Source organism: Phycodurus eques, chromosome 13 (assembly GCF_024500275.1).
Source record: "Phycodurus eques isolate BA_2022a chromosome 13, UOR_Pequ_1.1, whole genome shotgun sequence".
NCBI classification, from domain to species: domain Eukaryota; kingdom Metazoa; phylum Chordata; class Actinopteri; order Syngnathiformes; family Syngnathidae; genus Phycodurus; species Phycodurus eques.
In genome coordinates this window covers 12,492,358-12,506,552 of record NC_084537.1, presented here as the reverse complement: position 1 = coordinate 12,506,552, position 14,195 = coordinate 12,492,358, and the positions used below count along the sequence as shown (strand labels likewise).

The following is a 14,195-nucleotide window of genomic DNA, read 5'->3' as shown; positions in this document are numbered from 1 at the left end:
TCTGAGATTGACTGACGCAAAGTGTGCTGTGGTCTGACAAGTCCACATTTCAAATTGTTTTTTGAAATCATGGACGTCCTCCTGGCCAAAGAGGAAAAGAACCATCCAGATTGTTTTCAACGCCAGCAGTCCAGACCTGTCTCCCATTTAATATGTGTGGCGTATTATGAAACACAAAATATGACAATGTAGACCCCAGACTGTTGAGCAACTGCAGTTGTACATCAAACAAGAATGAGAAAGAATTCCACCAACAAAGCTTCAACAATTAGTGTCCTCAGTTCCCAAACCCTTATTGGGTGTTGTTAAAAGAAAAAGTGATGTAACACAGTGGTAAACTTGCCCCTATGCCAGCTTTTTTTTTAAACATGTTGTAGACATGGCGGCACGGTGGGCGACTGGTTAGAGCGTCAGCCTCACAGTTCTGAGGACCCGGGTTCAATCCCCGGTCCCGCCTATGTGGAGTTTGCATGTTCTCCCCGTGCGTGCGTGGGTTTTCTCCGGGCACTCCGGTTTCCTCCCACATCCCAAAAACATGCATGAATTGGAGACTCTAAATTGCCCGTAGGCATGACTGTGAGTGCGAATGGTTGTTTGTTCCTATGTGCCCTGCGATTGGCTGGCAACCAGTTCAGGGTGTACCCCGCCTCCTGCCCGATGACAGCTGGGATAGGCTCCAGCATGCCCGCGACCCTTGTGAGGAGAAGCGGCTCAGAAAATGGATGGATGGATGGATGTTGTAGACATCAAATTCAAAATGAGTGAATATTTGCAAAAAACAAGTTCATCAGTTTGAACATTAAATATATTGTCTTTGTAGTGTATTCAACTGAATATCGGTTGAAAATAATTTGCAAATCACTGTATTCTGTTTTTATTTACATTTTAGACATCAGTCCCAACTTCCCTGGAATTGAGATTTGTACTTGTTAAAAGGCACATTGCAATTTAGCTTCTTTTATTAAGCGTGGAATAATGCCAAACTTTGGACGAAACTTTTTCGCACTCTCTCCTCCTGGCTCGGCTGCTACATGAGTCTGCAGTAACTGTCCGTGTGGAAAATGAATCACAGCAAAATAGCTAATAATGCGCAATATAAATATGACCAAAAAATCTGCAATGCAGTGAAGCTGCAAAGAGTGAACCGCAATACAGTAAGGGGACAACTGTAAAAAAAAAAAAAAAAAAAAGTGAATTTAACCACCTGGGAGACGTGACCCTTGAGCTCTTAAGGACTAGATTTTTTTTAAAAGCAGAATGAGTCTAACTCACTGCACCTCTGAAATACTTTGGAAAAATCCAAGTATGCCTCAATTTTGTAAATTTGCATGAATTAATGATGAATGTCTTTTTAAAAAATATAACAGCACAGAAGCACTGAGGTCGGGCTCTACTCCTCTGATGACTGATGACACACCCTATCAAACTGTGGGCTGTTACACTTGTGTGCCTTTAAATTTGAGACTGCTCCTAATCGTAGCCATGTGTCTGGGTATACAGCAGCGAGGCCTCACATGGCGCAGCGGAGCTCTGTTTTCCGCTATGAGGCTCTGAAGTGGCCTGATGAAAGCCTGTGCATGGTGGTGGTGAGACAAGCATGATGTTGTGACCACAAGCTCTCAGACAGCGGGACCACAGAACCCCTCTCAGCCTTTTTAAATACAGTCACCACACTGTCATGAAAACTAACTTATCTTTGCTGGAATATCAACTGTATGCTGGAGGGGGCATAGCACGCACTGTATGGCCACAAATGACACAGGACCTTGACTGTGAGCACTTGAATGACAAATATTTTCTCTGAACTGAAAAACTGATGTGTGATCATGAAAGTCACCCTCATTACAGAGGGCACCTCACTAGTGGTGGGTAGTAACATCCTATATTGACATTGTTGGTTAAACTGTACTTTCGGAATAATTTCAAAGCAACACACTTTTTACTTTTACTTGAGTATTTTGATTAACAAATAGCTGCTGCTTGTGTAGCTAAATAAAAACTTTTTTAAAAATTATAATCAGCCACATTAAAATTACATATCTGCACATATCTCACTGTTGACTGTGCTCCGATCTCTCAGTAAAAAATGCGAATGGGAATTAGCCTCAAGCTTCATTTCAATGTCTTGATCACAGTTTAATAATTTATAAAGTATACACACTAAACCACCTTTATCAATGATTTATTATCATATTTCTATTTAGATTCTGTGACATTTGGATTTCTGACCTTTTCATCAAACCTGTGCTGAGACGTTTCTATTTGCAGCTTCCTATCACTTTCCTTATCATTCTCACGTTGCTCTTTGGGCTTTTCCAACTTCTCCCACATCTCCCAACTTGTCCTGTGATTAGTCACCTGCATCCTTTCCTGTCTGAAATGACTCACTCCAGCACCAGCCTCCTTCCCGCTGATGTTCTCTTGTTCATCAGTCTTTCCTTCCTCCTTTTCTCTCTCTCTCTCTCTGCCCACACTCACCAATACAAGCTGCTTCCCTTTTTCTTTTGGCTCTACATCTCATCTTGCATCCCTCTAGCCAAACCTTCTCTCTTCTTCCACTGTCACTCCTTCTGCTTCTAACCCCAATGTCTCTTCATGAGCATCGTCTTTCCTCAAACACCCCCACCCATCCTCAGCAGTGCCCGTCAACATAAATCACACTTCTATTCATCACTGTCAGAATTTTTTTTCATGCCAGGTCCACAGAACACGCTCAATTCTGACTCATCTGCCAAACTTGTGCCCATCATTTAGCTCTCTATTAGACAATAACCAAAGACTCAGCCGGAAGCCCCAGCTGCACTATTACCAACTCCCTGTTGGGGGCGTGTGTGTCTGTATGCATCGGATCCTTTTCAGGCTGATTTGTTTAAGGCTTAGTAAGTGTTATCTAATTGGAATTATGCATGTGTAGTCTTCTGTGAAAGCCCAGTTACATAATTAGGGAAGGCCAGCCACACATGGGTCGCCCCCGACACTTCCCCTCTAAGATGTAAATATTCATGAGACTTTAAGCACTTTCATGAGCTTCATAATTGTGGCCCAAAAAAGCCAGACGGAAAGAGACAAAGACAAAATGAGGAGAGCGAGTGGGAGGCTGATAAACAAATGCCCTCACACTTTTTAAAGACAGGGTGCCCCTGCAGCATTGGCAGATTCTATCACCACAGTCGGGCCGTTTGGTGAATATTTCCACAGTCGCTAAGCTGATGTCACTGAAATGTCATGAGATAAGAAAAGTGGCACTTCAGATGACACTTTGTGAGAGTTTTCTCAATGGAAATGATGTTAACTACCGCTACTGTGATGATGGAGGCCTTTGTGCAATATATGGAGGATGTGTTGCACCATACAAACCTATAAAAGGGTTCTGACCCACAGCTACAGCGCTCTACCAAGTCAATACAGAAACGTTTGCTTGAGTGAGGAATTGAAAAATATCTTGTCCGGGCTTCAGCTTAAAATATCTGCCAAGTATGAGCAAAAAAAAAATAATATCAAAAACTACACGCTCCTGCATGCTGAAATCAAAACTGATCTCAGGTACAGTACGTCTATAAAAGTCCTTCCAATGGTTAAAAAAAAAAAAAAAGCGATAATAACATGTAACACTTAAAAGACAAAATTGTCCATCGGTGTGAACGCGAGCCTGAATGGTTGTCTGTATGTGCCTTGCAATTGGATGGCGACCAGTCCAGGGTGTGTCCTGTCTCTCGCCCAAAGACAGTTGGGATAGGCTTCAGCTCACCCATGAACCTAATTAGGGCAAGTGGTATAAAAAAAAAAAAAAAACAATGCATTAGAGATGGTTCGAAATCTGATTTAGACATTCTATTCAACAACTGCCTCTCAAAAAACTATTCAAAAATGAAATATATATTGAAAAGGAAATTGGAAAGATTATCCTTTAAATTATAAAAACTAATGACTAAAACTGTGACCAAAATATGGAACTGAATTTTGAGGTGACATTGTCTCAGCCTTACACTCTTTTCCTTGAAAAGTTGATCAGCAAGCTTACTCATTGGAAACAACCAGCTCTTAAATCTGAATCTTCAGCAACAATGTATTTTGCCCAAGTGTCGCTGCGGTACATCTTCCTAATACTGATAACCACATTTTGGGTACAGTAAAGGGGGTCCTTTACGATGGTCTCGACCTACGACGTTTCAGGGTTACGAAAGGGTAACTTTTTTGGTTGAATAGGTATAGAATTGTTCGTTCTCTTTTTCGGTTACCGTTTTATATTTGATGATTTTATATTTATGATAGAGCTGGGGTATAGGTTAGTTATTTGGTATTGAACAGACTAGTCAACTTTACGACGCCACATCGATGTTTAGAGCTTAAAGTCAACTAATCGCTAATCACATGTTTTTGACATTTTGTCTTCCAATTGTCCAACTGTCAACGAGAAATGAGGGAAGCAGCAGAAAGTGAAGCCTTGTATGTTATCTCTTGTATCACACAGACAAATGCAGGTGAAAAAATATCAGGGACGTCAACAACTAATCGACTTTCATCATATTAGCGTCAACAACAACAAAAATTCTTGTTTAACCCCTATTTGTCAGACTACGTGTGTTCCGACTAACGTACCATTTCGGATTACAGTGGCATAATGGGAACGACTCTCCATTGTATGCCAAGGAACTCCCGCAGTAAACTTACAATTGTGTAAGGTGTCATGACACTGGAAGAAACCACGAGTAGAGCGCCGGAAGTTTTAATATTCAATTTTGCGCCCTTAAACGCACCAATTGCCTTTTACTGGGCTCACGCTACCATATTTCCTTTAAAGCCTACAAAAAGGGTTATTAGTTTTAACATGGGTAGGAGTGCAGTCTGGTCTATTTCCGGCTGTAGGAAGAAACTAGCAAAGATTTCTGGTACAAAACCTTGAAAGATGAGATGCGAGAACTCCTAAGAGAGACTCGGATGTAAAATGCCACTGCATCTCTTTCCAATGTGACATTGCATACAGAACAAAATAAGACTGAAGATATGTTTTTCTTCAAAATATTTTAAAAAGAAAAGCCCGCTCTCCGTTTCAACATGAAACGAAAATGCCATTCATATAGTGGCATGAAAACAGAGTACAGCAGATTCAATGTTGAGGAACACACACGACAATTAGACTTGACACCGATTTGAACGGGCTGATCGGTATCGGCCAATATTTAGCATTTTATGCCGATCGGCTTTAAGGTCATAATTCGCTGATCCGATCAATGACGTCTTTTGACGTAGTACTGTAAATATCTGACGGCCAAAGAAGTTAGTTTAAAAATATATATAAATAAGTTTAAAAAGTCTGCGGTGTGGGACAGACAACACGTCCGAGACAGGCAACACGTAATGCCCGGCCGGAGCAGACTACAAGACAAATTTGCTCCTTCACGATTGCACTGTCAGACTACTGCAATAAAATATTGTATTCCGCATTCCGTTTTTTACGATCATTGGGCTTTATCTTGAACACTCAAATGCGACCGGATACACTCGTTACCGTGGCGACGACGGTATTATAAGGACAAAATGGGGAAAAACGTGTGTTGGTGGTCACCAGTGCTCAGGAGAGGAGAGGATGTTCGTTTAAGGCTTGCTTGAGGTATGGTCACATAGTTTTAATACGATACAGCTCACAAGCAGGCAATAAAATGTTATGTAGCCTAGCAAGCTAGCGGTAGCATGAACGGTTGGACGTAAACATGCCATCGTTCTGTCGAATCGTGCTCTAAGGTTTCTGTGTGGGTGAAGCAATTTAATTTAAAATAAAGTAATTACAGTAAGTTAGCACCCATTATTTCTGTCATGTAATGTTGGTTTCACCTGACTGATTAGAATACACGATCTGAATAGAGCAGTGATTTCCAACCTTTATGGAGGCAAGGAACATATTTTACAATTGAAAAATCTCACGGCACACCAATAAACAAGAATGTCACAAAACGTGGATACATTAATTACTGAATTTACTTCTTGCCATCTAATAGAAGACCATTCATTTGTTCTGTCTGTCACTATGCCTCACTGGCATAAATAGAGGAACAAAGTAAATATAATTTTTTGAGCAATTAAGTACACAAGTAAAACAGGAAATGAATAGGTCATTTAAATAGACACATTCCTTCATCTTGATTGATCGGTTATTTAAACTCGCTGATTGGCCCCAAAATCCTGATTGTGTAAAGCCTAATGACAACAAAATAAGCAAAAGATCACCAACTCAGACGCTGCCATCATTTATATGCAAATTAGCTCACTTTCCAGGAACAACAAAAGCTGGTTCACACGTCCCATCCGATCAGAAGAGACGTCAGGAGGGATGATTGGGAACGTCCGGGAACCAAAAAACATGTAACAAGAGTGGGGATGAAAATCTGTATTGAGGCGAAAAGACCCGGACGTTTGTATGGACCACTTTGATAAGCCAAAGCCTGCTACAAACTCTCCTGGCAAACATCACACATGCTGAGAACATAGCAGTGACAACCTGGTCCTCAAAATACAGATGAGACGACAGAGCAGAAACGCAGCGTCTTACAAGAAGCCACAAATTTGCCACTCTAAATACACACAACGCTTGACTAACAGTATGAGGAAATATGCTCATATTACCATGAATTGCAAGATTACTTAATGGTCCCATGGTATATTTTTTTTTTCATAATCTTTGAAGTCCTTTTTTGTGTTTAATAATTTGATAATTTTGGGTTGAAAATGCCCAGGATGCAACTTTTCAAGTTACTGTAGTTGGTCTTTTACACCTGGAAATTGAAACGGACGGATTTCTCATTAATATTCGATACGTAAATAAGCTTTCCTCTGACTGGATTGCTATTCATCTTCATGTAAATATGGAAACAGCTTTGCTCTGACTGGTCCTTGGCAATATCACGGAGTCTTGTGACGGCCAAGCGATCATAGCAACATGTTTGGATTTTACTACCTCGGGTCTTACTATCATTGTGAACCAAGTGTTTTATGGATTATTGGCCCACTAATAGGGAACGTGAGCTGAAAGATGTGGGTGAAAATAAAAAGATAAACCGCATTTTGGCAACAATGACTGCAAGCTTTGCTATTTTATCCACGGTTACATCACAAGTTCTAAATATAGTTTAGTATTGTTAAAAAATAAATAAATAAATAAAAACTTATAGAAACCGCAATTGCGCCCTAATGTGCAGGTGTGCCGTCATTTGAGGAAGGAAAAAGGAAAAAAAAAAAAAAAAAGTAATCCGCGACTTGAAAGCAGACACACGATGGGTTTCATCATCGTGGTCTCTAAACCAATCAGAGATGGTGAAGAGTGGGGATGCTCCATCTGATTGGTAATGTGCGTGTGTGCGCATGAAATGCAGCCACTCGTGTACACAAAGCGGTTTTCTAACGGGAAGCCTGTAGCTGCAGGTACAGATAATTGAGCGGCATAAATGGAATTAGTTACAAAGCCTAACGCCACAGCGATGATGTGGGAAAATTTTTTATTCAAGCCAGATGAATGCGACCATCCCGCTAACACCAACGAGCTGGTACATGTATGTTGAATTTATATGAAGTCATAACAAAGACAACACAACTTAAAACCTCAAGATGACTAAATCCATTTTAACCACAACCATCGTACCCAACTTCTTCGGCAGGGAACAAAAAACATGGTGGGACATTTCCCGTTTCACGGCAGCTTGCAATTAAGAACACTTTGCCCAACAATGCAAATAAAAACATGAATATGGCGCACAGCTGCTCCCATTCTATACAGTATAGCGTTACTCCCTATTTTAAGAGCTGTACTGTAGCCATTGAACATGCTGACAACGCCGCATTTAAAGAAAGGCTGCAGAGTTTTGAAAAGCAGTACAAATTTTGAATCAAAACAGGTTGCTTTGATCTACTTGTGATTGCTACTTGGCACTTTTTCTTAACCAATTGGAAACTTGATTGGCATTATATTGCCTATTAAGGCATTTATGACTGTTTATACCTCTGTGCCAAATTTTAATTTGTTGAAGTGCAATTTTTATGAACAGAGCCTGAGTCTGTTTTATATTTTTTAATCTAAGATATTTTATTTATTGTTCTACATTACAATGTCAGTATTTATTATTCCTGGAATTAGAAATAAAAGTGAATTGTTCCTCATAAGGATGCAATTTAATTATTATGCTCTACAGTCATTATGTCAGTGGCATAAAAACCATCAACAATACTATCATTTGTCATGATAGTTTTTGGGGAAATATATCATCCTAAAAAAAAAAAACCTGCCATCATGATAGGCCTAAACACATAATATACTGAGAGAAAGTAAGAGCAATGGATAACACAAAAATAGAGTAACAACTGTAATATAAATCTGCAATATAGCAGGACCGCAAAGCAAGAACCGTGATATAGTGGAGGTTTACTGTATCTGTGATGATAAATTGCAGGGACTCATTGTTCCCGGGTTGAGACTCCTTGTTTCCATGATGTACATCCCGGGACTCACATAGTCTCAAGTGTAAAATGATCTATGCATATGTACACTTTATACTCTACATTTGTATGGCAGCGGCAGAGATTCGCTCACTTTAAACCCAGAAATGTCGCGTTGCCGCTCAGGTGAGTTGAGCGGGTAGGGGCCAACCACGAAGTAGGCAGGTACTAGAATATTAATAGACGAAAGTAGGTCACAAAAGCAATTTCAAATGCCGTTTATTACCTTTTGCATTAAATCCACGAATCGCATAGATGTCAAACTTAAAACTAAATCACTTTTGACTGTTATGCATAAAACGGTTGAAAAAAAATAATTGGTTTTTGATGGCATAGGATCTTTAAGGTATTGTGTCATTGCATTGTCTGCTGCTTCATAAGAAGAAGCAAATTTGTCACCCTACATCCCATGCTTGACTAACTATATGAGAAAATGTGCTCATATTACCATGAATGGCACAATTACTAAAGTTGTGTCATTGCGATGAGTCAGCTGATTCAGTACTCACGCTAACACAGAGTTTGCACTTAGCCACAGTGAAGAAAACTAAGAACACATCACTCACTGATAACAACAGTATAAAATCCATTCTGATTCCATTTGATGGTATAAAATGCTGTACACACATTTACAGTATATGGTTATTATTTAGAGTGCAACCTCCTGTTCCGGGATGCTGGTCGGTGTTTATTTTCTTCATACTGAGAATCAATTTATCCCAAAGGAAATACTGAATTCATCTATTGGTCTTATTATAGCTTTATTAACATGATTAGACTGAATGGGAAGATGTAGAGAGAGGATTATTGCTTGTGATTTGGAGGCAAGCCAATGCAGTACATGTTCCAGTGCACATTCTGTTTTTCTTCTATTCAATTCAATTTCATTTCTGGAGAAGGCAATGGAAAAAAAATCCTTCAGGCTACATTTACACCATGTTTCCAAGACCACGGCAAAACGGGATGGCCGTGACAGGCCGTGGTTGCTGAAGATGGCTGGTGAGATCCTTAAATTGTCGAAAGATTTGCCGCGTTAAGTCACAGTGCGGATGACAAACCTAGTTGGCCTTAGTAAAACGGGGTGCATCAACTCAACCCAACAGTACATTATAGGGCATAACACAACTTTGAAGCGGTACGTACAGGAAGCATCGTATTCCCCGGCAGCTTATATTCGCCACCTACAAATTTTCTAAAGCTAATCTAAGCTTGATTGTCCACTGTGACAATGTAATGGTAATGTTGAATGTGAGAGAAAGAGAAAGAAATGAAAGAGAGAAATTAGACTGCCCATTTTATATGTACGTGACTAACGGGCTCTTTTGCATGTTCTGTTACAAGATACTATGGATAAGAGAATTTGTTGTTCACAGAAAACTAATATCATCAAACATTTATTGAATGGCAGTAATATTAGAAGATGCTGGAGCCATGCCCAGCACGGGAGTGTCATGCAATTCTGCCAGGGCCACAAATGTGCTCTAAAACTGCCTGGTATCCACACGTTTCATCCGTAGAAAACCTTGACACAACGTGAGAAACGGGAGGGACCCCATCAGAATGTGACGGGTCAGGAGGAAACATACTGGCATCGGCCTGCAGTACTCAGCAACCCAGTCCACCCACGGCCCATCACGGAATCAGATCAATAACTGCTTTTTCTTTATCTGACATAACAACAACTGCATTTCTGTTTGAACAATTTAGGTAGGCTTTTCAGACTTTTCCCCAAAACTAAGTGACTTTCCTCATCACACAATGAATCTCAGCATCAGACACAAAATGTGGTGATCATTTGCACTTCGACTGAGTCTAATTTCAGGGCTATGCCAGATTTGATCTTTGAGCCTGCTTCCTGTGTCATACAACAATCACAGTGGGGGAGGTGGGCGCAATTAAGTCATTAAAAATAACGACAGCCGATGGGAAAAACGACTCTTCAAGCATCAGAGAGGAAGTGGATAGAAATAGACAAAGTCTATACAATTCAACTTTAAGAGTGAGATGCTGACTAATTGATGTGCACCAACACTGAATCAACTCCCACGTGATTTTTTTTTTTTTTTTTTCCAAACTGGCAGATAAAGTCACTTTGTTTCCTCATCACTCCTCTGGAAGATGTGAGACTTTCCTGAATACACCATCACAAGGATTGCACCATCTTGCTTATTCTGTTATCAATGTCAGTAATTCCGTTAAAATTACAGACAACAGGCTGTAATATAACAAAATGACAACACTTCCCTCAAGCTCCAAGAATCTCACCTCTGAAAAAAGTGTCTAAATGAGCCAACAGGCTCATTTAGGCGAGGCGGTAGGAAAGAAAAAGCTCTGGCCCAGGGAGGACGATGCTAATAGACTGTCTTATGTTGACAATACAGTGAAGCCCCGTTTATCACGGTGGTATACGTTCCAAACCCACCTGCAATAGGTGAACATAGTACTGGTAAATTTAAACACCAAAATGTTCAACCTAACCATATAATTTCATCTAAGGAACGTCCACAAGCTTAATGATAACATATAATGTTAAACACCAGACGAGCTAACAGAAATTGGCATAAATGTTACAGTAAATTATAAACCATCAAACAACTGCTACTTTAACACACATGGAGCAGCAACACATACAAACAGAGCATACAACAATACTCACAGGCATATACAGTCTTCCCCAACTATTTGCGATAGGGACGGAGCCTTGCCACAAATCACGAGGGTAAAGCCATGACATTATTAAAGAGACAAACTTCAGGTGTACACAACATGTTTTGCTTGAACTAATGGACTCAAATATAGAAATACTATGAATACCCTATGTTAAAACATAGGTCTAACATTACAGATTGACATGTTGAGGGGTGAGATAAGGATTTGAAAATGTGAAAGTTGAATAATTAACTGGGAGTTTTGAAGGGTTTAAATGAGTTGAGGAGAGGGTGAATCAGCAAAGGTCAAGTAATGATGAGATGGGTAGGCCATGGTTTAGAACATGGGGAGAAACTTTGTGCTAGTGTGAAAGATAATATTTATTTTACAAAAATGAAGACAAGTGATAAGTTACATTCAAATGAGGTGGGGGTGCAGAGCAAGGAGAGAAGGGAGGTCCTGGCGAGCAGCTGATCTCCTGTAGTGACTGGCTGGTCTGATTGTGTAGACAGACAAATGACTCTTTGTCGCAATTTCAACACTCCTCCTCCATCTTTCAGTCCCCATCCCCCACATCGTGACGGGCCATCCATCAAGTAGAAGACACACGCACACACACTTTTATGGGTGTGGTTAGGTCCCAGTTCCCTGATTCTGCTTTCATTTTAATCTCATCCTCACCCCACATGCTCTGAATCTCATCCCTCTTTTGGCACTCGAAGGCTATCCAGTCTTCTCTCCTTTACATGTCCTTGTCGGCCTCCCCACCTCGTATACAATGCGGAGTAAATGTCAAGGCAGCTGCAGAGGGACCTGACCACTGATAGCACTGCAAGGACCAATTCCACCATTGAAAAGTGCACTGTGCACAGGATGCAAATATGTTTACAGATTACAAATCCATAATGCACTGATTTGAACACTGAAACTTGTTGTTCCGATAGAGCATAGAGCATATATGGCTGTGAGTATTGGTGTATGCTCTGTTTGTACATTTTGCTGCTCCATGTATTAAAGTAGCAGTGTTTTGAAGCTTTAGAATTACCATAACAGATCTGGTTTGGTTGAACAATTTGATGTTTAAAAATACAATGTTTAATTCTCTTCTCTTTTATGTCAGTTTTACAGTAAACTCCAACTGGGGGTGACACAAGCAAGCATGTTTTTCCTCTTATTTGGAGAACTATGCAAGTGAGAAAGAGAGAGCAGGCCCTGAGGAATACTTGAAAAACTGTTTTAATCAATTTATGTGTTTTAAAAAAAAAAACGTCGATATGGGTTTAAAGCATAAAGCAATAAAACTATAGAACAAATGTTTTGCTCTTACTCTATCTCGGATTTTAACCTATTGCAGGTGGTTCTGGAACGTGTCTCCCGCGATAAACGGGAGTTACCTTTTCTGTCACATGGACAGCCACAATACATATAGGCAGCTGCACAGTCATTGTAACAAAACGTGCACTTACAGTTGTCATACTAATATCATTTTGACTTTACTGAGCAACAGAAAGGCAAAATATTAGTTACACCTCTCAGTTCAGTTCCAACTACAAATTATTGAATCAACACCTCGAGGAGTATGAGTGAGTAGAACCGTATAATGTGTGGCTTTTCTCTTATTTGAACAGGTGGCTAGAGGCACCACAATGAAAAATACAGCAGATGTTTGCTTATCGGCTTGGGATTCTCAAACACACCAATGGATGGGGGACCCCTTAGGGCTCTACTGTGGTCCCCGGTGGGAAAATGTTTCCCAGTTTACCTCCATTAAACTTTCCATCTTAACATAGTCTCGCACAGAGGAGACTTAAGGGTGGCATGAGAAGAGATTAGAAACATTTCTGTAGTAAAATAATAGCAGAAACTACAAGACTGCATGTAATAAACATCAACAAACAAAGGCAGTCAACTACACGCCATAATCAGCGGTACTCAACCGGTGTAAACACAAACACTCACCGCACGGAAGAAACTCTACTCGTCTCAAAACGTCACTTTTTTTGGGTGGTTGTCAAATAAAAAATAATAATAAAAAACGAGGCTTCTACTCTTCGCCGTTAAGGGCACGATGCTATTCCAGCGGTGTTCTGAACACGCAATTGACTGTCGTGTTTCTTTGTTGCAGTTAAATGGGAGGTCGAGGAAGCCGAGCGGCCAAACCCGACGCTGTGTGGCCATTAATTCAGCAACTCGCGCGCTGATTGGTCGCGTCCATCGTTTAAGATCTCACGCTATTGGCTTAGGCTCTGGTGCTATGTTTAAGGGCTGTATATAAAGTCCGCCAAATTGAAAACTTGTAACGTTTGCTCGTTTATTGGTTGTCAATGTAAATGTACGTATAGTTTTTATTATTTCAGAAAACAATAGCCTTATTAATCACTATTAGAATAGAATAAAAATCAACATTAAGTACAATATCATATGTGTTCATAGTGCTGGTATTTAGCTTTTATAGATTCCTTTAGTCTAGTTTTTATACTCAAACGCATTTTAAAAAATGTGTCTTTCAAATAATTACTTCAGTGGGAAGAAAAAACCCTCAAGTACTGACTAACTGCTGACTAAATTCTGATTTATTTATTTTAATTGAACTAAAAGTATGTATGAACATAATCCATCCACAGGCAAATGACCTGCAGCTGACACTACAAGGCCAGTAAAGTCAGTTTAAGTCATAATTGGAATTGCCCTCGCGTGTTGTCTATTAGAAGAAATCTGGCTCCCCTTACTGGCCATACTCGGCAAATATAAACACTGCACGACCTTGACAGTGCTCAACAAAAATGAGATTGCCTTCAGAATCAATATTTCTATGGCATGTTTTTCTCCCATAAATGCATTCCATTGATTTCAAATTAGCAAAATGTTTTTTCCCATGTTGGAATTTTGCTAAAATTGAAAGCCTTCAAATGGTGCAGATTTTAGATTTTTTTTTTAAAAGTCAAATTTATCAGAATTCAACCATAAGTCTAAAAAAGAAAAAAAAAAATCAAATGTTCACTGAAAAAAAATCAAAAGTACACACACACATATATATATTTTTTTTTTCTTAAAAATTTCAG

General features: G+C 39.8%; 1 protein-coding gene across 1 annotated transcript in view; it reads right to left on the bottom strand.

Moving 5' to 3' along the window:
* The window catches only part of spsb4a (splA/ryanodine receptor domain and SOCS box containing 4a), an 85,017-nt gene extending 71,750 nt beyond the window's left edge, over window positions 1-13,267 (bottom strand). Inside the window, exon 1 of the mRNA XM_061693919.1 lies at window positions 13,093-13,267. The gene's annotated coding sequence lies outside the window, so the exon portion shown is untranslated. The remainder of the gene's footprint in view (window positions 1-13,092) is intronic.
* Between the last annotated feature and the right edge of the window lie 928 nt (window positions 13,268-14,195).